The sequence below is a fragment of the Vitis riparia genome, chromosome 13 (genome assembly GCF_004353265.1).
Source record: "Vitis riparia cultivar Riparia Gloire de Montpellier isolate 1030 chromosome 13, EGFV_Vit.rip_1.0, whole genome shotgun sequence".
Classification (NCBI taxonomy): domain Eukaryota; kingdom Viridiplantae; phylum Streptophyta; class Magnoliopsida; order Vitales; family Vitaceae; genus Vitis; species Vitis riparia.
This window is the reverse complement of record NC_048443.1, coordinates 16314064-16336653: the sequence shown is the minus strand read 5'-3', so window position 1 is coordinate 16336653 and position 22590 is coordinate 16314064. Positions and strand designations below refer to the sequence as shown.

The window sequence follows — 22590 nt, the reverse complement described above, 5'->3', positions numbered from 1 at the left end:
TCTTCCAAAAAAACTCATTTATGTTGTTGCCATGGCTATGTCAAAGATTGGTAGACATTAATACAGGGACGATTGTTGAATGTACCAGACAAAATGGGCATTTTTGGCAATTGTTCATTGCACATTCTTTTTCAATTCAAGAGTTTTTAATGGGTTGTCAACCTGTTATTGCAATTGACTCAACCCATTTGAGTGCACCGTATAAGGGCTCCTTATTCTCTACAACAACTTATGATGCCGATGATGGTATGCTCCCAATTGCATTTGGTGTCATAAGTTCAAAAAACTATGAGGATTGGTTATGATTTTTGCGGAAATTGAAGGGCATACTTCAAGATAAAGAGGTAGTCATAATATCAATAGGCATCAAGCAATCCTTTGTAATGTTTCTCAACTTTTTGGAGTAAAAAATCGTGCATATTGTTATCGTCATGTGAAGGAGAATTTTAAATACCAATAATTTCTCCTGCATATTGGTATGAACAGCTAAAAGGAAAAAAAAATAATGATTTTATCAAATTAGTTATTTTCATGCATTTTCTGCATAATACTTAAAAATATCCAATTACAGATGACTTTTATTAAACTAAATAAAATTTGTTCATATGTGTACAACCGACTATTTTTAAAATATTTCCATAAATTGTCACACATGTATTTTGGAGATAATGTACCCCTTTTTTTTCCACATCAGATTGTAATAAAAAAATACAAAGCATACATTAGATTAAAACAATCTACTCAAAACAAGAAAACCAATCTATAATTCTTACAACATATCTTACCGCAAAGTTTGGAGATAAGAAATGATTCCTATTTTCTTTATCCATACCATTCAAAATTCGACAATGCATGGTTACAACCTTCATGTAAATTAATGAAAATTAGGAATATAGTTTTAGAGTAATTTTATCCTAACTTCACATAACTAAATATGAATACCTTATTGTCAACCAATTTGTCGAGTCTCAAGCATTTGAAGTTGAACCTTGTCAAGAAGAAATCATTCATGGAACATAATATTTGGCTACACATAAATAATTATGATGTTATGAATTAAAACTAATTATTTCAAATGGTTGTCTTAATTGTACTTGTTTATACTAAATCAAGTTAAACCTTACCTTTTATCACGTGTATCGTCCAATGCATATGCCAAAACTTGCTTTGTTACAGATGAAGACACTGAAAATTTTATTGATGGTTGTACCACGTATGGTAATTGTAGGTCAGCAGCACATTGACGTAGTCAATATGAACGTAATGGAGGATGTCTAGTCTGGTAAGGAATAATAGCATTCGTCTGAAATTCATCCTCAACTATATGTATAGAAAATAAGAGAAAAAAAATTCATTAACAAAAATAACACGCTCATGAAAGACTAGCCATTATTATGTACTCATTAATATTTTGATATTTAAAATTACTATTAAAAAATAAAGATGCAGAAAGTATACTACTATGCTGCGCTACTGGCTGTGAGGTCGATGGGCCTGCATTATCTTCACCATGAGTAGAACAATCATTCAGTGGTGATCCATAGGCAAATTTCAGAATGCATAACAACCAAAATTTGTTTTTCCAAAAAAAATTATAGAACATTTTCAATTAAATTAAAAGTAATAAAAAATTATAACGACTAGTGCTATAAAAACCTTACTACCATGTGGTGGTGATGGGAAAGATTCATTGATATCAGGTTGGTTATGACTTCCTCTTTGATGAGAAGGTGATGGGGTTTTATTTGTATTATGCTGCTTTGCTAGTTTATCAATTGTTCCTCTCATTGTTCGAAGCAATTGGTGAATTTGTCTCTCCGCTGCATTATACTCTGCAATTGGCGACGGATTCTACCAATTTTCTATCATGTGGATCCATCCCATGTGCGGAAGCAAAGAGGGAGTTATGAAAAGGCATTTGTTGATCACAAAGGAAGCAGATGAGGAGAAAAGGGAGAAGATTCAAAAGTGGAGAAGTGCCTTGGCAAAAGTTGGCAATCTAGCTGGATATGATCTACAAAAATATCAGTAACTATAATTTCCTCTCATCTTTCATTGCAATCTGGGTTGACCTTTATACTACTTACTAAACTTAGGCCAACTTGTTTAATATTAGATTGACACTTATTAAAGTTTATTATCATTTCATGTCTTTTCATATTAAAGTTTAACAAAGAGTTCGTTGACTACTATCAATAATATCAAAAAAAAAATTATTAATAAAAGTAAATTATAAAAATAAAAATAAATTAAATTAAAATTAAAAATAGTTGTCTCAAAAAAATTTATTTTGTTAATAATAAAATATAAAAATAAAGTAGAATTGAAAAAAAAATACTAAAGTATTAATATGCCCAAACCAACTTTAATAATAAAAAAATAGAAAAATTACTGATGAAAAAAAATATGTATAAATTTCAGTCTTTTAGAACTTTATTAATTTTATAAAGAACAGATAAATAGTTTTAAAATATATATATATTTAAAATTATTTTATTATATCTTTTTTTATTACAAATGAAATGAGAAAATATTGGATTATTTTTTCTTTTTTATAATTTTTGAAATTGAAATAACATACATTATATTACATTAATTAATCTTTTTCTATAAAACGAAATATATTTTAATCTTTTCCAAATAAAAAAAGTGAAAAATTAATCATAATTTTTTCAAATATTTTATCTCATTATATCCAAGGAATATTTACTTTTGAATCGCTACTCTCTTTCTTCTCTTATATATATGGAGATAAATAGTTGAAAAATAAAAATCATTAGAACCATCATAACAACTTCCACAAAAAATTTGAAGTGTTATTCCATAAGTGTTAAGCCCATGAAATTCATGCTCACTTTAATTGAAAGTTCTATTCAATTCAGCATTTCCTCCCACTGATAATGTTTTTTTTTTTTTTTTTTGTAATCTTAATTTTATTTTGTGATCTTAAAAATTATCTATCACTCAAAAAGAAAGTCACAATTAGTTTCTCCTGTAGATCTCCTTCTTCTCATAAGCATAATACTTTCATATTCCTATTGTGTTAGCATGGAATTAATATATTGGTTTTCTAGCTACCCATTTGTTAGATATCATACTATTTTTTTTCCCTTTTTTTTCTTTACAAAAAAAAAAAAAAAATTGTCATAATGAATGAAATTATTAACAAATTTTCATAAAAACCCGAGAAGCCTAACTTTTTACTATGGCTAAGAGAAAAAAAAAATTATTTCCTTATATTTGAATAGCATAGAAAATAGTATAGAAAGAAAATTATGCCCCTTCCTCCTCCTCAAGTGGGAAAAGTTTTGTTTCCCTTTTTGCTTTTTTTTTTTTTTTCAATTAGCATTATACTTCACAAACTGAAAAAGTACTTAAATTAGTAAATTTGGTGATTTTTTTTTCTTTTTTTTAAGTAGGGGTAGGGGTTCACATTTGATTAGCCACTAGTTCAATCATAGTGGAGAATCTAAGTATTGCTAATTTACTTCACATTTTTTAGTTTTTACAACTTATTTTAACTTAGCATATATACTTTGTAATTGACAGATATGAGGCAAGACTTATCAAGGAAATTATTGATGTCATCCTCAAAGAATTGAACTCCAAGCTCTTACTACATGTTAGCAAGAACATAGTTGGAATGAATTTTCATTTGGAAAAATTGAAATCATTGATAAAAATTGAGTCAAATGATGTTCGCATGATTGGGATTTATGGGCTTGGTGGAATTGGTAAGACCACAATTGCCAAAGTTGTATATAATAATATCTCACATCAATTTGAGAGTAGAATCTTTCTTGAAAATGTTAGAGAAAGATCCAAAGACTACTCAAGTCTACTTCAATTACAAAAAGAACTTCTTAATGGTGTCATGAAGGGAAAAAATAAAAAAATAAGTAATGTTCATGAAGGGATTAATGTGATAAGAAACAGGTTTCACTCAAAAAAGGTTCTTCTTATTCTTGATGATGTAGACAATTTGAAGCAATTACAATTCTTAGCTGGAGAGCATGGTTGGTTTGGTCCTAGAAGTAGAATCATCATAACCTCTAGAGATCAACATTGTCTAAATGTGCATGGAGTCGATGCATCATATAAAGTTGAGGCACTAAGTTACAAGGAGTCTATTCAACTTTTCTGTCAACATGCCTTTAAACAAAACATTCCTAAAAGTGACTATGTAAACCTCTCAGATCATGTAGTAAATTATGTGAAAGGCCTACCATTAGCTCTTGAAGTTTTGGGTTCATTTCTTTTTTATAGAAGTGTGCCTGAGTGGGAAAGTGCATTACAAAAACTAAAGGAAAATCCCAACATAGAAGTCCAAAATGTACTTAAGATAAGCTTTGATGGATTGGACAAGAAAGAGCAAGAAATATTCCTTGACATTGTGTGCTTCTTCAAGGGATGGAACGAAAATGATGTAACAAGACTAGTAAAGCATGCAAGGATTGGAATAAGAGTTCTTAGTGACAAGTGCCTCATAACTCTTTGTGGTAATACCATAACGATACATGATTTGGTAGAAGAAATGGGTAGAGAAATTGTTTGACATAAACATCCTGAAGAGCCTGGAAAATGGAGCAGATTGTGGGATCCTAAGGATATTTCCCTTGTATTGAGAAAAAAAATGGTATGGATCAAATGCATTAACTTACTTGATATATAGTAACTTACTTTATATATAGTGTCATTATTTTTGTTTAAGGAATTATATATCTTTATAGTTTTTCTAGGGTTTTATATGTTTCATGCTTTATTTATCTTCATGTACTTTTAATTTTTAGGGAACGAAAGCAGTTGAAGCATTATTTCTAGATATGTGTAAATCAAGAGAGATCTATTTACTACTGAAGCTTTCAAAAGGATGCAGAGACTTAGATTACTCAAAATTTATTGGAGTTGGGGTTTTCTTAATTATATGGGAAAAGGGTATCAAAAGCTCCTCCTTCCTAAAGACTTTCAATTTCATTCACATTATTTAAGATATCTTCATTGGGAAGGATACTCTTTGAAATCCTTGCCTTCAAATTTTGATGGAGAGAACCTCATTGAACTCAACTTGCAGCATAGCAATATAGAACACCTTTGGCAAGGGGAAAAGGTAGTATTAAACTCAGTTATATTGTGCCTTCCCTTAGATTAATTTTGAAGTTCATGAGAACTTATTTGCTAAAATAAAATAATTAATTTCTTTTATTGCAGTATCTTGAAGAGTTGAAGATCTTGAATTTATCAGAATCTCAGCAGCTTAATGAAATCCCACACTTCTCAAATATGTCAAATTTGGAGCAACTAAATGTTAAAGGTTGTAGAAGTTTGGATAATGTTGACTCATCTGTTGGCTTCCTGAAGAAGCTTACTTTGTTAAATTTGAGAGCGTGCCAAAAGATTAGGAGCTTGCCAAGTACAATTCAAAACTTGGTCTCTCTTAAAAGTCTTTATATAGATGGTACTGCTATTGAAGAATTACCCTCCTCAATCTGTCATCTCACCTCACTTCAGGTTCTATCTATTAGTGAATGCAAAAACTTGAGGAGTCTTCCGAGCAGCATTTGTAGGTTGAAATACCTTGAAGAACTTAATCTCTATGATTGTTCAAACTTGGAGACTTTTCCGGAAATCATGGAGGATATGGAATGCTTAAAGTCGCTTGATTTAAGTGGAACGTGTATAAAAGAGCTTCCATCATCAATTGAGTTTCTAAAACACTCGTTGATTTGCGGTTAGTGAAGTGTGAAAACTTGAGGAGTCTTCCGAGCAGCATTTGTAGGTTGAAATACCTTAAAGAACTTAATCTCTTTGATTGTCCAAACTTTGAGACTTTTCCAGAAATCATGGAGGATATGGAAAGCTTACAAGAGCTTGATTTAAGTGGAACGTGTATAAAAGAGCTTCCATCATCAATTGAGTTTCTAAAACATCTCGCTGATTTGCAGTTAGTGAAGTGTGAAAACTTGAGGAGTCTTCCGAGCAGCATTTGTAGGTTGAAATACCTTGAGAAACTTAATCTCTCTTATTGTTCAAACTTGGAGACTTTTCCTAAAATCTTGGAGGATATGGAATGCTTAAAGTTGCTTGTTTTAAGTGGAACATGTATAAAAGAGCTTCCATCATCAATTGAGTTTCTAAAACATCTCGTTGATTTGCGGTTAGTGAAGTGTGAAAACTTGAGGAGTCTTCCGAGCAACATTTGTAGGTTGAAATACCTTGAAGAACTTAATCTCTATGGTTGTTCAAACTTGGAGAATTTTCCGGAAATCATGGAGGATATGGAATGCTTATATTTGCTTAATTTAAGTGGAACGTGTATAAAAGAGCTTCCATCATCAATTGAGTTTCTAAAACATCTCACTTATTTGCGGTTAGTGAAGTGTGAAAACTTGAGGAGTCTTCCGAGTAGCATTTGTAGGTTGAAATACGTTGAAGAACTTGATCTCTATGATTGTTCAAACTTGGAGACTTTTCCGGAAATCATGGAGGATATGGAAAGCTTACAGGAGCTCGATTTAGGTGGAACGTGTATAAAAGAGCTTCTATCATCAATTGGATATTTAAATCATCTTATTCATTTGCATTTGAGCCACTGCAAAAACTTGAGGAGTCTTCCAAGTAGCATTGGTAGGTTGAAATTGCTTCAAAAAGTCTGTCTCGGTGGTTGTCCAAACCTAGTCATAGAGGGCATAGAAAATTTAATAAATCTTGGTTTATTAGAAACTCAATATCTGATGGATGGAGTAACCCTAAGTGATTTACGGTGCCTATCCTTGCTGAAAAGATTATATCTAAGTCAAAACAATATGCGTCACATACCTACTGCTATTACTCAACTTTGTAATCTAAGGTGCCTTAATATCAGTCACTGCAAGATGCTTGAAGAAATTCCAAAGCTTCCATCAAGTCTAAGAGAAATAAATGCACATGATTGCCCAATCTTTGGAACTCTATCAAATCCATCAGCTCTTCTCTGGTATTTTCTCCTCAAATGGTTCAAGAAAATTGAGGTACAATTTTTGTTTTAACTTTTTTTTTCTCTTTTTTAATTACAAGTACCTTGTGAATTAATTGATATTTATTTTAATTTCCTATTTTCTCTGCAATTAATAGTTCTAATTTACTTTGTTTGTTAAGCTGACCCACCTCTGGAAATGTTACTTTTAACTATGCAGCCTCCTTTGAAATGGAGAAGCATTAATCTAGGAAGTAATGGAATTCCAGGGTGGGTATTGCATCAGGAAATGGGCAGGCAAATAAGAATAGAGCTTCCTATGAATTGGTATGAAGATGACCACTTTCTTGGATTTGGATTTTTCTGTCTTCATCATCAATCAAACAAAATTTATTTATCTTTGAAATTTGATGAAGGAGAATATCCTTACCTTGCACTAGAAATTATCAAAAGTGAATGCGACGAGATTAATGATAGTGAATCAGATCAAGTGTTGCTAGTGTACTATCCTAAGATTTCTTTTAGGGACAACGAGTTCCACTCCAATCAATATATGCACCTTTAGGCTTCATTTGCTACATATGATAGGGAATCAAAAATCAAAAGTTGTGGGGTCCATCTTATATACTCTCAAGACGATCAACAGAACCATATCTTGTCGGTAGATTTTCTTGGCACCCAAGATGGTGAAGACAACAGATCAATAACAAAAGCTATGAAAAGAAGCCGTGATGATGCAGAACATAACCAAGCGGAGGAACCACACCATAAAAGATTGAGAGAACCCAATACCCATCTCAAGCTTTAAACTTAAACACCAACCAATAGGTACATCAGTAAAACTTTCTTAATTTATATTGAACCATCTCTATACATCAATTTATTAGGAAGTCATCTTCCTTTTTCTCCTTCATTACTTCATGATTTAGAGCACATCATTATCATATATGTGGCCTGTGTAGCACTATATATTTTAATATCTTTAATTTATTTTTTTTTGAAAAAAAAAGTTGCAAGGAGTCAATGAAATATGGAAAATTTTATTTGTTACAAATTAAAAATTTGCACTTGTAGGAGTCATATCCTATTTAGCTAATAAGTCAAACGCCCTACACTTAATTTTTAGGTCTAAAATTTTTTGTGAATAACTTATTTTGTGAAACTCTTTTATAAAAATTTTAATAAATTCACTATCATGTATTTTGTGATTAAGGCATGTGCATATTAAATTATGGGTGCAACCCCATTTAGATTTTATTTTTTTAGAAATAAAAACAAAATAAAATTTCGAATAAACAAAATAACCTAAAAATAAAAATATATTTTATGATTTTTTTTTTCCATTGTTATAAATCATTTAATAATTTTTATGAATCATTGCAAAATGTTATTTAAAAAAGAAAAACTTTTTCAAGGACTCCTTGAGCTCAAACTTGAAAATTTAATCTATTGTTAAAGTTTTACATCTCTCATTAAAATTTAAATTGATGGTGTATCCATTTTTCAATAATTAGATAAATTATTTAAGTTTTTAAGATTTTCATGATTTTATTTGAAAAAAAGTTCCTGGGTTATTTTTTAATATCTTTATTATTTAGAATAAACTCAAAAAAATTGTATAACATAGAGTTATAAATAATTTGGTCGTTTAGATGCATATTTAATTATAATGCAATTCTTTGTTAATATATATTTTTAAAAAATAACTTATTTAGATTACCAATAAAAATTACAGCTTTATCCTTGTCATATTAATGTAATGGCGGTTTACCATTCTCATTCATCTAACTTTGTTTACTCTCCACATTGATTCAAGGACTCTCCCTAGAACGACTCTCATTTCTCTCTCTAGAATTTTCCTTCAAGGATTTGAAGAAGAATTTGAGCCACATGTTTCTTGTTTTCTTCAAAATTTCTCAAGGAAATTCAGAAGTGTGGAAGATGGATGAGTATTTGCAATCTCAAATTAATGGTACATTTCTCTTTGTTTAGATTTTATGTCTTTAAAATACTTCATTTGGTGAGCGATTCAAATAGGTGTTGAGGATGAAGTAGTGAAAGTCTCAGTCAAAGAACAGATGCACACACTTAAACATGATTTCATCTCATTTTTTTTAATAAGAAATGAGAATTCACCATTTGTGTAATGGACCCTATAACTAGCTAAGGGTGTTAAAAGTCAAGAGAACTAAAATATTGTCTATTGAACATTTCCTTATTATATTTCACCTGTGTGGATTCTCTTGAACATGTTGTCTTATGTTGTCTTTAAATAATTAAGTTAAAAGAGTGCGGTTGAAGAGTATAAAATACTAACCAACAGATATTTTAAAAGTGATAAGCCAATTGGATCTCTCACTATTTTAATGTCAAATTCAATTCAGAATTTCCCGTGGATCTTTTTCTTCCGCTGAAATTAAAAGGTTAATACAAAATGACTTTGAATATTATATTGTTTAAACTGTTCCACTGTTTAGATTTTGGTAAACTACAATTTTAGTGCTTTGAAGATTGATAGGTATCCTAACCCATTTAGTATATTCTTTTATAGAACCATTACAAATTTATACTTTCCTTGTAATTTGAACTGGGTTTTGTATCTGTAGGGAACTGCACAACTAGCTCTTGAAGATTGACAAGCATTGTGCTTTGTAATGATTGAAAAATCATTACCATGAATCAATGAAAATTGAAATAGTAAGCTATATCAAGTTTAAATTCATTGATTTCTCCAATTTTAATGTGTTCATATTAAAAATGACAATGGTGCACACTTAATGTTAATTTGTATTTCCCTATGGATCAATATGTCCCATTGATCAATGTTTGAATGTTCTTGCAGTGCTAAACACAAGGTAGAATTGGAGCTTTGTGCATAAAAAAAAAAGTCAAACAGTTCCATGATCTCAGCCTTCTTGAAAGGCTGGGAAAAAAAGCAAGCTTTGGAATGCATTTGGTGAGCATATGAAGACATTGAACAGGTGAATTTTTTCATGATGGTCAACACTATGATAGATGCTCAACAAACAACTTGAGAGACAATTTGAGTAACCTGCATAGCGTTTTTGTGAAAACCATGTTAAGCTTGATTGTGCCATTATCTAATGCTATACATATGTTGATTGAAGTAGTATAGACAAGAGAGTTACCTTTATATCATTATTTGGTTCTTAACTCTGATAACTGAGTCTAAAATATATTAGATGTGGTAAATTTTGTGATTCATCACTATGAAAAGTATCATATATGAGAAGCATTGATCTAACATTACAAACTTTAAAAGTAGTACCTAGAACCACACACATTGCAAACTAGATAATGTCATCATCAGCCCCACTTTCTTCTGGAGCCTCATCACCATTGATCCAACATCCTCACTAGGCCATCGATACTCTACATGGGCTTCATAGTCCAAATCAGCCACAAAATCCCTCAATGGCTAGTAAATTTCGCACCCACTATTACAAACCAATATATCAAATACTTTTAAGTTTAATTGCCAACTTCTTAACTTTTCTATTATTTCCTGTAAACTCAAATCAATCAACATCATCACATTTTTATGGTGTATGTTCTAGCCACGAAAACTGGTGTTCTTTAGCTCATTTTTACGCTACTAAGGCCATTTGTTATTGTCAATAAGGAGCTTTAGAAGGACACTTGCTATGCCTTTTTGGTCATGTGGATCAACAAGAATATCACTGTTAAGTGTCTGGTATAATTGAGAATTCCTACAAAACATGTCATTTTATTTTATTTTATTTTTCTAATTCATCATATGGTTTCAATTGTTAGGGTTTTTTTTTCTTTTTGCTAGGGTATTTTTCTCCATCTTTTGGTTTTATTTCTCCACATTCTATGATTATGTTGGGATCCCATATCTTTTTTGGTTTGATTTCCTTTGGGTTTTCTTTTGATGGATTTCTCATCATTCCTTCTTTCTAAGACAAGACAAATATCATTTGTACCCAGTAAAATGATCAGATTTTTAGAATGAGAAATTTTTTTATGGAGGGAAATTAAATGACGCCATGCATCATCACTTGTCCCTAGTAGAACTACAGGTGATGCATCATCACTTGTCCCTAGTAGAACTACAGGTGATTTGTATGTTGTTTGGGTAATTGATGAAGTTTCAGATTGCCTTGGGCTGCTTGAGTTGCATGCCAGTTGGGGGAAATTTTTGATGGAGAGATTTTTTATTGCAGTATGCTTCCTTGAGACCAAAACTGTGGGGAGATTTTAGTATTAGGGGTTGGATGCAAGGTGATTTATTTGAGTCTATGTCCATGAATAAAAAATTGTATAGAATTTAAAACAATTAAATTAGATTTTAGTATAGAATTTAAAAAAATATCTAATATCATTTACAAAAAAGAAAAAAAATGTTCTTTTATTCACTCTAATCCAATAATCAACCTCAACTAGCTTTAGTTAGTGTAAGGTTCTAGTATAAATCAGTGAACAAAAAGAGTATTTTTCATGTCTAGTAATAGCATATATCTATCATGTTACAGTGTCTGCAGTGGTGAGATCTTTTATTAATGTCCACTCCCTAATCACATCACCTGAAATGTTAAGGATACTTTTCTAGAAGAATAGGGACATTTGGGCGTGAAAAAAAAAATGTTGTAATCACTTAGTGACATCAGGCTTTGCACCATGCCTCAATATGAAGTGGCTTAATATGGTGAGTAGTGATTGGATATCAGCGGTAAGAAAGGTTAGTGGTAATTCAAAGCCCAATTCTGATCAGTTTACTCTACTGTTCACAAATTCCCCCCATTTCATAGGTCAAACTTGAGCCACTCCCACCCAAAAGGGAAAACAGGGGGCTCTTCCTAATGGTAAGACCATTGATGCAAAGCAGGTTTGAATGGAGGATATTATACATGGTAATCTTTAGGTACAGAACCAAATAGGTGGGTAGATTGACACTAAAAAGGGTAATTAAAATTTTCTTTGGTGTTCAAAAATTGTGTTTCATTTACTAATGGTCACACAGGCCAAAATTGTGGGGAGATTTTGGAGAAAAACACTAGTGATATTAGTATATGTTCCTCTCTTCCAATAACCAGCTAGCACATGTTTCTCTAGGTGATTTTTCTTAGCTCTCTTCCTTACTTCCTGAAATTCTCATGGTTGTTTTTAGAGACTGTTTGTTGTCCATTTCTCCCATCATGAATGTAAAATTGGCTTTCTCCCATCCTGAAACACTAGTGATATTTAGTTTTCTCCATTCCATTTTTTTGTTCTCATCCAACCTATTCTCAAGAGATTTTCCCAACATTTTTCAATCATAGAATATAAAATTATATGAAATAAGTTTATATTGTAATGTGGATGCTAGCATGTATGCTGCACTTTGGCCTTGAAAGAGAGGGGAAAAAAAAAAAGTTTGGCAGATATTATAAGGTTGATGCATCTCAGTTTCATATTCCAAGCCTTATTGTTTTCAGACTACGGATGCTTTCATCACTAATCATGTTTCAGTTTTCTTCAACAGCTTGAGATCCCTTCTGGACATATATACAAAGGACTCCTAGTTTCTGTTAGTCTCAAGTCATAGATTGATTTGTAAGTCTTTCAATCTTCAACTTCTCATAGTTCTGCATTTTGGACACCAGATAGAAGTGAAGTTAGTCCACTTTGATTCTTCTGCAGTAGCATTTGAAAATATGTCATGTTGTTATGTAATTGCTTTTGTTGTTCAAGATATATATAAAGATGAGATTAGTGCTTCTAAAAGCTATTCACTACAAGGCTCTATTCTGCAATGAGTATGACTAGTCTACATGATGATCTAAAATCTCTTCCAGTTTTTAACATTTGCCAGTTTGGATCTATTTTAACAAGTTATAAAACTTGTCTACATGACATCTCTTATAAAATAGGTTCAACAAGATATAATTATTAAAATAGTACTACCAAAATAGAGACAAAATTTAAGGATGATTTTAATGTTTATTTATTTTTGTCTATGAAGTTTATTTGTAAAAACATTTGTAATTAGATTTTAAATTGATAGGGATTAATAAAAATTTTGCTTGCCCTATAATTGAAATCAACTTGGAAATTTTGGAAGATTTTGGATCAAATCTAGTCAGATCTTGCTTTGAGGGGTGTGGATTTTAGTAGCTCCTTTTCTTTGCATCTTGTAGAATAGAACAGAGTCCCAGTTTCATGTGCTAGCTATTGTTTATAGGAAATTGTATACTTTCTTAGCTAACAAACAGAGAAGAAAACCAGAGGAAAGAATAGGAAGATTCATTAATGGGTTGTTTTTTCTCTTTCCAAAGTTAGTCCTGTTTTTAATGGATTCTGATTGATGGTTATTTTTTCTTTGTTTTATGGCAGTGACTACAATTGATTCTGGTAGCAAGGCTCTTGAATTTCTGAGGCTTGAAAATGACCAAACACAATGATTGTTTCTCCAAACAGTCATTAGGTATGGTTTACATGAGTGAAGGTTTGTGAAGTTTTTATGTTGTTATGGATTCACGGATGAAAAACTGCTTTATAAGATATCCATGGTTTGGTTGCTGAAAAACTGAGGAAAAGGAAAGTAAATTTTGAATTATTTTTATTTTTATTTTTCTGGGTTTTTGTTCCTTATCCATGGATTTCCATATTAATTTTTTTTCTTTGATTTTTATGTAGATAAATACATTGTGGCAGCAACGTAAGTTCGTATACTTTGTTCTTCTGCTGGGTAGTTCTCCTTTAAGTTTCAAAAAGACAATCAAATTTTTTGTTTAGTTCTTTGTTTTGATTTGTCTGTAGTCAACCTATATATGCATCCTGCTTGTGCAGATTTTTTTGGAGGTGCAACTTGATGGATATTGGCCCACAAAATTTGGCATGGATTCAACCAGAAATGAACTGGCTTTGGTATCAATGGAGCATCCAAGATCCTCTGCATCAATTACAGGAGGCCCAACCCTGTTAAATGGTTATTGAACAGTTCATACCTCCAATTTTTTTTGTTGTGACACAGTGGCTTATTAATCACCCCAAGTTTCAGAAAAATCCACTTTACATCAGTGGTGACTCATATTCAGGCATAATCATCCCCATGGTGGTTCAAGAAATATATATCCAATGGTATGTTAATCATGACTTCTCTATATGGCTGAGGAAAGGAGAATAGTTTCGTGAGTTATATAAAAACACTATTTAACCTAAGATTTTGCATTTCTTAAGTTCAATTTTCCTTTTGTTTTGAATACCCAAACAGAGTTTTAAGATTGACTAATCAATTCAACTCTTAGAGGAACTAATAATGCATGTAAATGGAGATGTAAAGAAGGACATGATGGTTCAGGATTAGGCTCCATCTGAGCCCATGCTTTCATTTTTCCTTTGGGATTCCAAAAAGACTACATATATTTCTAATAAGGTGCCTAATCGTCCAATTGAAATTTCCTTTCTTCTTATTTTTTGGCTGCAGGTAATGATGCAGGGAAAGAGCCAAAAAATGAATATTCAAGTATGTAATCTAATTATATGATTCCAGTGACTTGCGCCTTATGGTTTTAACTTTTGTACATTATATTTCAATGCATTTGGATGTATTCGTAATTTCAAATTATTAATATATTTGAAAAAACCGATATCTTAGATAACATTCGATGTATTCGTAATTTCGAGTTAATAGTATATTCGTAAAAACCGATTTTTCAAATAACATAATATTACTCAAATAACATAATATAATTTTTTGGATAAAATTAATCAGAAATTTTTTAAGAATTTGATAAGAATTAGAATTTTCTATTTATTTAGGTTTTTTTAAGTTAGTCACAACTCCTGATCTAATTATGAATTAGAGTCCAATGAAATAAAGATTAATTTATTATAAATATAAATTTATTATTACGTCCAAAAAATAAATTGTAATAAAATCTTATTTTAGCAAATCATTGTCAATATTTAAAAATATATATTTTAAAAATATAAATATAATGCCTTTTGATTTCTAAATATTTAAATATAATATGTTTGTAATGAAATAAAATTTTTATTTTTATATTAATATTCTTTTAGGATTTTTAAGATCATTAATTTGTTTAATAAAACAACTTGAACCTAATAATTTTTCAAGTTTTGATTAATTTTATTTCATCTATGGATTTTTTCAATGCATCTTGATGTATTTGGAGTTTCAAATTATTAATATATTTGAAAAAACCGATATATTAGATAACATCAATGTTTTAAAAACCGGACCGGCCGGTCGGACCGGTTCAACCGTCGACCGGTCACAATTCCGGTCCAGTCTGCCCTATTGAACCGTTTAACAATCAAACCGGTCACGAACCGCCTAAACCGGCGGTAGGACCGGTGACCCGGTGGAACCGGACGGTTCCAATCGAACCGAACAGTTCCAGTTAATCACCATTTTAAAGGCTTGGGCAAAAGCCCATGCTGGGCCTTGTCTCATAATGACAAAGCCCACACCCCACTCTATCATATTATGGGCTTAGTCTTGAGCCCAACAGATGAGGTAATACATTGCCCCCCTCAATGTGGATAGCTTTTATAGGCATCCTTTGCCTCCTCATTTCACTTGGAATCCGATGTGGGATTGCTAACCAACCTAATTCAATGAAAAAAAAAAAAAGCAAGTCCCCCACCCGGAGGATTTGAACCTTGGACCCCAAGGTCTATAGGCATCCCAAGACACCACTCAGCTACACAACTTTTGTTATATTATATGCAAACAAAATAATATATATTGGATTTTAATTTTTTTTATAATATTAAATAAAAATAAAATAATATTTTTAAAAATGATAAAATTAGTTTAAATTTTCATTTTTAATATATTCACATTTAAATATTTTACATATTCCATTTAATAAAATTAAAAATATTAATATGATTTAATTTGATAATATTATTGATTTTTAATTTATTCATATATATTTTAAAATTTTTATAATTATTTTTAATTTTAATAATATATAAATTATATATTTATGACGTCACCGGTTTGACAGCGGTTCGATAACGGTTCGACCGCCGGTCCGACCAGTGAACCGTGAACCGGTAACTTTTCTGGTTCGATCACCGGTCCGGTTCTGAAAACATTGGATAACATTCGATGTATTTGTAATTTCGAGTTAATAGCATATTCGAGGAATATGACATGGAACTCGTAGGAGCCAACTCAGAGGAAGATGACATAAGTAGGAGTCGAATAGCAGGCGCCGAAAAGCGCGTTGCAGCGAGCTCCGCTGGGAGGCAAAATCGTCCAATGGGAAATCGAAATCTCTCTTATCCAGACAGTGACTGCCAAGAGCTCAACAGCAGAGGGCTTAAGCACTTGTCTTGAAACTGGGTTTGCGTGTCATACTGCTGTGTTCAACCCCTAGAAACTCCCAGTTTCTACTTCACGTTTTCATTCAATCTCAGTTTTAGTATTGCTTGTTTGATTTCTCAGTGGAAGATCCCAATGGATAAGGAGACTGTGAATCCGGAAGACGGTTTCTGCGTCAGGTAATCTTTTGAGATTCAAGCTTCATTTTTTAGCTCCCTTTTCGTTTCTTATGTAAGGTAACAACAAATATGATGGAAAATGAAGTTGAACGTTTGAGGTTTTTCAGGCGAGGGAAAAGAGAAAAAGGGAGAAGGGGATTCTTTTTCTCGGAGACAAAATTTCGTAGATTCTTTTACTAAAACAGGAATCCTATGTTTCAGGTTTTTGAAGTGTTTGGGAAGTGCTTCTTCAAGCAAAAAAATTGCAAACTTTATGATGAAATCAGAAACTGAGTCTTTGAGGTTTTTCAATTTGTGGGGGAACTGATGAATGAAAGAGATGAGGAAAAGGGGAAGGGGAACAATGCATGGTTTCCATGTTGGTTGAATCTTGGGCTTTCCCTACTTGTGAGGGCTTAGGTTACTCTTGGCATGTGTTCGAATTGAATCTGGGTTATTTGGATTGTTGGAAGAGATCATCGATTTCATTTGTAGGTCTTGTTTGTTGAATGAAACCCATTTTACTTCTTCTAATCTTGCCAAAGCCAAGTAAACAATCATCACTTTTAGTAATCTTGATGTGATTAATTGTATTCTGGCTACTGATACGACATCATTGTCTTGTCCAATTGCAGGAATTTGGAGGATGAAGTCTCGCTTAGCTCCTTCAGCCCAATTGATGGGTAGAAAAACCATGTTCACAGTGATTTAGTGATGTGTTTTATGTCTCTAAACATTCCAGTGAGATGCATCTAGTGCAGGAAAAGAAGGGAAATTTTACCAAACTATAATAGAGGGAAGCACAATGTTAGGCACCCAATCATCAGGGAACTATGGCACAAAACATATAAATCTTTATAAAATCAAAAGAATTTAGTTACAATTATATGCACATGAAGTGTAATAGAGGAATAGACATGATAACAAGTAAATTGTGCCAAAAACAGATAGAAACTGATTCTGCCTTGTGTGGCCAACATAAAAACCCTTGAACTCCTCTGTTGTCCAATCCCACCCATCTAGAGAGATGGATGACAGGATGACAGGAGTTGGCTTCCCCATCAGCAACTTTGTGACCATGGCTTCAGACTCTTTGCTTAGAGGCTTTCTTGTGAGGGACATGGTTGAGAAGGATTTTATCTGTTCTATCACATAAAAATTCATAAATGACATTCAGGTTGCTTTAAGACAGATCCATAAACAGTGAAGTTCTTATGGAGCAGAAGATAATCCAATTTCATACAAATTGGCTATGTGGGAAATTGGGAAATTTGAGGATATATGAATTAGCACCCTTTGCTTAAGCATCTTAGGAACTTGATGATGTTTATTATACATACACATGCATTAGTGTGACACACATATCAATCATTGCAACCCTACAATTGTTCTATTGATAAACTTTATTTGGGCTACTAATCGAATGTTAATTCTTAAAACCCTGACATGAGGTTTTAGCACTTAGAATTGGATTTGTATTGCTTATGAATAATTAGATGAATGGGTATTGTTAGAAAAGTTCTTTGATTTCTGCAAGCAGACACAGCTGGATCCCATGGTTATATGGGAAAAGGATATCATTGTCTGGGGAGCAATAAAATATTTAGCAAAGAAGCATATGAAGATGGGGATCCTTAAATTCTACTTGTAAGCTTCACTTTGCTAAAATCTAATTTTTAGAAAAGTTCTTTGATTTCTCAATTTGGTAGAATTTGTGACTTCTTAGATGTTCTTGTAATATACTACTAAAATATAATTTTTAAAGTAATCTTATATTTGAAATGGCATTGGACTTTTTCACCACTTTAATTATTTATGACAAAGAAAATTACTTTTGTGAAAGGTATTATGTTATTGAATACCAAGGGATTAAAACTTTGAGAGGAAACTAAAATATCTCATATTGCAGTAACTTAGGAAGGAAGGTTTACTTGAATCCAACATTTCAATGTGAAAGGTTATCGGTGTTGTAAACTTTTGGGTAGTAGTTTGGGTTCATGCACATTTCCTATTAAGATCTACATTTCTTGAAAAGGTAGAGGAAATTTCTTATCCAACTCCCAAGGATTAACTCGTCAACTCATATTCATAATTGAAAAGGTAGAGGAGAGCTTGCTGGAAGCCAAGCCACTTTTGCTTGAGGGGAATCACTCAGGCAACAACCAGTATCTCCAGTCTAAAATCACTTTCGTTTTCTAATCGAAGGGGAAGGCTTACATCACAGCGTCTGCCACTGCGCTTAAGGGTTTCTTGTGCTGCGAAACCAGAGACAGTGGAGAAAGTGCCATTGTCAAGAAACAGCTTGCATTACCAAAGGACTCTGCAATTACTGGTGAATCAAAATTTGCAGCGCTTGGAGCTGATTCTCTTGATACGGTATTTAACAATTATCCATAAGTATCCTAACTGTTTCCTTGAGCTATTTTCTGTGAAACATTCATCCTTACGTAACCATGATGGTTCTCTCTCTGGCTGGTTGAATGAAATGTATTACCCACTATTTTTTTTTGCCATGTCTATTGTCGAATTCATACTACCAATTGCTTCCTCTTGATTTTCTCAAGCAACAATGTGAGGTAGTCAAGAAAAAATAGGAAGACTGGATTTTCGAATTCACTTTGTTGCTCCTCCAAAATAGCATATCTTAACCATTGAAATAGTTTGGCTTTCTTCTCTCTAGAAACTGCTGGCATGTATGTGCTATTTCAAATTTTCAGTTTAGTGCATCTTCAAGGAAGCAATGGTCTTTATTGACTTACAAAAGGTATATTATAGGTTATTTAAACACGTTGGTGTGGATGTGCTCCAGGAGGTGATGGAGCTATCAGATAACTGTGCTTATATTAAAAGTGATTTCAAGGCTTTTTGGTGTTTGGTATTTGTTGTTTGTCAAAGACATGGTTGTGATTAGTTAGGTTGTAGGTAAGTTACATGTTAAGGAGGTGCCTGCGCCTCAGTATTAAAAGGTTTCAGAAATGCACTACAATGAAAAAGACCAAACAGAACAGAGAGCAAGGTTGAGAAAGAACATGGTTTCCTATTATTTCTTACTTAGTAGATATATGATTTTGGATAAAGCAAAATGGGTTTGGATACTTTTATTTTGAGTTGAGGGGGCTTGAGCCCTTATTTATGATTTTAACCTTTTTGGATATCTCATGGTACTTAATTAAACATTTTGTTTCACATGTGGAGCCTTGAGAGTTGGAACTTAAAAATGTTGTGTGAACTCCCTATTTTCATGGTCTGGAAGTTTATAATGATTGACAGGCTCCTCTCTTTCTTAAATTTTACTGACACTTTCTATAAGGAGTGTAGGGTCCTATTTTTTTCCCCTTTGGCTCTTCTAATATGCATCCTTGTGGACAATGATGCACCGCTTTTGTTTGGCGCATGGGAAAATAGATATGTATTTGTTTTGTATGTATAATCAAACTGCACATTATATTGTCCTTTAAAAATAAACTTTGTGGTGCCTTTTTTTTTTTTTTTTAATTTGTTTATTCCTTAAAGGACATGTTGTACACATTCCGTGCTAAGGGCATTTCTTCTTTTTATTATTTTCTTAGTTCTCTCCAACTTTTAAGGCCAAAGACTTCATTTTCAAAATTTTAATTGTAAACTCCAGTTTTAATTTGATTTCTCAAAGCTCCAATTTTAATTTAATTTTTCAATAACTCCCATTTTTAAAAATTCAGTTTTCAAAACGTTGACTTCCCAAAATTTAATTATTTTCAAATTTTATTTTTAAAAATTCCATCTTTAAATAATTCTTCAAAATTCTGATTTTCAAATTTAATTTCCAAAATTCCAATTTTCACATTTATTTATTTAATTATTATTATTTTCGTTATTATTATTATTATTATTATTATTATTATTATTTTATTTGTTTATTTATTTTTAAAAATTCCATCTTTAAATAATTCTTCAAGATTTCGATTTCCAATTTTCAAAATTCTAATTTTCACATTTATTTATTTAATCATTATTATTTTTGTTATTATTATTATTTCGTTTATTTATTTATTTTTAAAATTTCATCTTTAAATAACTTTTCAAAATTCCAATTTCTGAATTTAATTTTCAATTTTCAAAATTACAACTTTCACATTTGTTTATTTAATCATTATTATTTTTGTTATTATTATTATTTCGTTTATTTATTTATTTTTTAAAATTTCATCTTTAAATAACTCTTCAAAATTCCAATTTCTGAATTTAATTTTCAATTTTCAAAATTACAACTTTTACATTTGTTTATTTAATCATTATTATTTTTGTTATTATTATTATTTCGTTTATTTATTTATTTTTTAAAATTTCATCTTTAAATAACTCTTCAAAATTCCAATTTCTGAATTTAATTTTCAATTTTCAAAAGTACAACTTTCACATTTGTTTATTTAATCATTATTATTTTCGTTATTATTATTATTTTATTCCATCTTTAAATAATTTTTCAAAATTCTGATTTTCGAATTTAATTTTCAATTTTTATAATTCCAATTTTCACATTTGTTTTTATTATTATTATTATTATTATTATTATTATTATTATTATTATTATTATTATTATTATTATTATTATTATTATTATCATTATTATTTTATTTTTAAAAATTCCATTTTCAAAGAATTTCCAAAATTCCAATTTTTATAATTTAATTTTCATAGTTCCAATTCTCAAATAATTTTCAAAATTCTAATTTCTCTCAAATTTAATTTCCAAAATTCTAATTCCTTAATTTAATTTTCAAAACTCTAATTTTCAAATAATTTTTTTTAAAAAAAAATTTCAGTTTCTTTCAAATTTAATTTCCAAAAATCCAAATTCTTAAGTTTAATTCCCAAGACTCTAATTTTCAAATAAATTTTAAAAATTCAGCTTTCTCTTGAACAGTTTTAATTCCACTTCGGTTTTTTTAAATAATCTTTTGTTTCCCTTGATTTTGAATAAGTAAGAATGAATTTTTCATAATTCCGAAAAAATGAAATTTGTGAGCCCAATTCATGCAAGACAAATCAGGTTTTGGTGGGGTCCAACATGTGTAATTTTCCCATAATTGATTGATTGATTGATATGTTGTATTGACTTGCATCACTTTATGATATGTATGCGATTATTTTGTGTTCGTTCACTAATCTTCGTTTTCTATGAAATAATCAACTCATCACTCAAGTACAGCCTCTACCTTTCTTGTTCATTTGATTATTTTTAGATTGATTTTTTTTTTTTTTGTATCCATACTTGATCAATCAATTGTCATACTTGCTTCATTTTATTTAGTAGATACCTGTTTTAGGGGCTTAGAGAGGTGTTACGATCATTATCGTACCTTCCCAATAAGTAACCTAACCTCCAAACCCAAATTTGATTTTTCACAAACCTATTTTGTTCCTTTAGGAGTCACACTTAGGAGTCACACTTAAGGTTTATCTTTCTTATTTTGTTTTTCCCTTTAAAAATTAAATAAAAATAAAAATGAATTTTATTATTGAGTGAGAACACATCGAGCCAAAATGCGGGTCTACACGTGTAATTCACTAATACCAAGTAAAATCTAAAAAAGAAATGTGAAAAAAAAAGAGAGTTATAAGAGAATTGTTGACTCTTCACTCCTACCAAATCAATCCCACCATTATCCAAAATAAGGAAAAATTTCAATCCCACTATCCTCCAATAAATGAAAAATAATTAAAGATAAAGAACCCCACCAAAAGCAATGATTCCTCTCAAGCCCACTATACCACCACCATCACCATGATTACTAAAATACAATGGGGGTTTTAAGTTTCTTGTCTTAAAAGTGTTGGCCTCCCTTCTACGAAACTACCGAGAAAGTCGACACTTCTTTTCCTCATCGACGCACAAAAAAATAAGAAAAGAAACACATTCCACTTCTTGAAAAAAGATCCAAGGATGGCCATTGAATGAGCCCAAGAAAACGGAAGAAAAAGAAAAGATAAAAGTGAGAAGCAAACAAAAGAAAAGTGAAGAAGTGATAAAGAAAAGCAATGTAAGGAAGAAAGATAGGAGAGAAAAGTGAGAAAAGTGAGAAAATGAATAAGAAAATCATTTTTAAAAGGTATTATTATCCTCTCATGGTATTTTGTTTGGTACCAAACATAGTTTGGGAGAAAAACCAAATAATTAA

General features: G+C 31.1%; 4 long non-coding RNA genes across 10 annotated transcripts; 3 read left to right on the top strand and 1 right to left on the bottom strand.

Annotated features, from left to right (window-relative positions):
• Positions 1–651: 651 nt before the first annotated feature.
• Positions 652–1807, bottom strand: LOC117928166. The gene is made up of 4 exons (XR_004653548.1): positions 1665–1807; positions 1125–1320; positions 943–1027; positions 652–863 (listed from the first exon to the last, which is right to left on the bottom strand). It is a non-coding gene; the product is annotated as an uncharacterized LOC117928166 (long non-coding RNA).
• A 3148-nt stretch (positions 1808–4955) lies between these two features.
• On the top strand, positions 4956–5714 carry LOC117928164. Its single transcript, XR_004653546.1, has 2 exons — positions 4956–5107; positions 5209–5714. It is a non-coding gene; the product is annotated as an uncharacterized LOC117928164 (long non-coding RNA).
• A 3847-nt stretch (positions 5715–9561) lies between these two features.
• LOC117928165 lies at positions 9562–9833 on the top strand. Its single transcript, XR_004653547.1, has 2 exons — positions 9562–9649; positions 9795–9833. It is a non-coding gene; the product is annotated as an uncharacterized LOC117928165 (long non-coding RNA).
• Positions 9834–13352: 3519 nt separating this feature from the next.
• LOC117928162 lies at positions 13353–18770 on the top strand. 7 transcript variants are annotated; one of them, XR_004653544.1, is made up of 6 exons: positions 13353–13400; positions 13766–14056; positions 14403–14441; positions 16085–16295; positions 16398–16453; positions 18533–18766. It is a non-coding gene; the product is annotated as an uncharacterized LOC117928162 (long non-coding RNA). The 7 variants fall into 7 exon arrangements; XR_004653541.1 differs by lacking the exon at positions 18533–18766 and adding an exon at positions 16655–17183; XR_004653539.1 differs by lacking the exon at positions 18533–18766 and adding exons at positions 16655–16923; positions 17068–17183 and having other exon boundaries at positions 16085–16453.
• The last annotated feature ends 3820 nt before the right edge of the window (positions 18771–22590 follow it).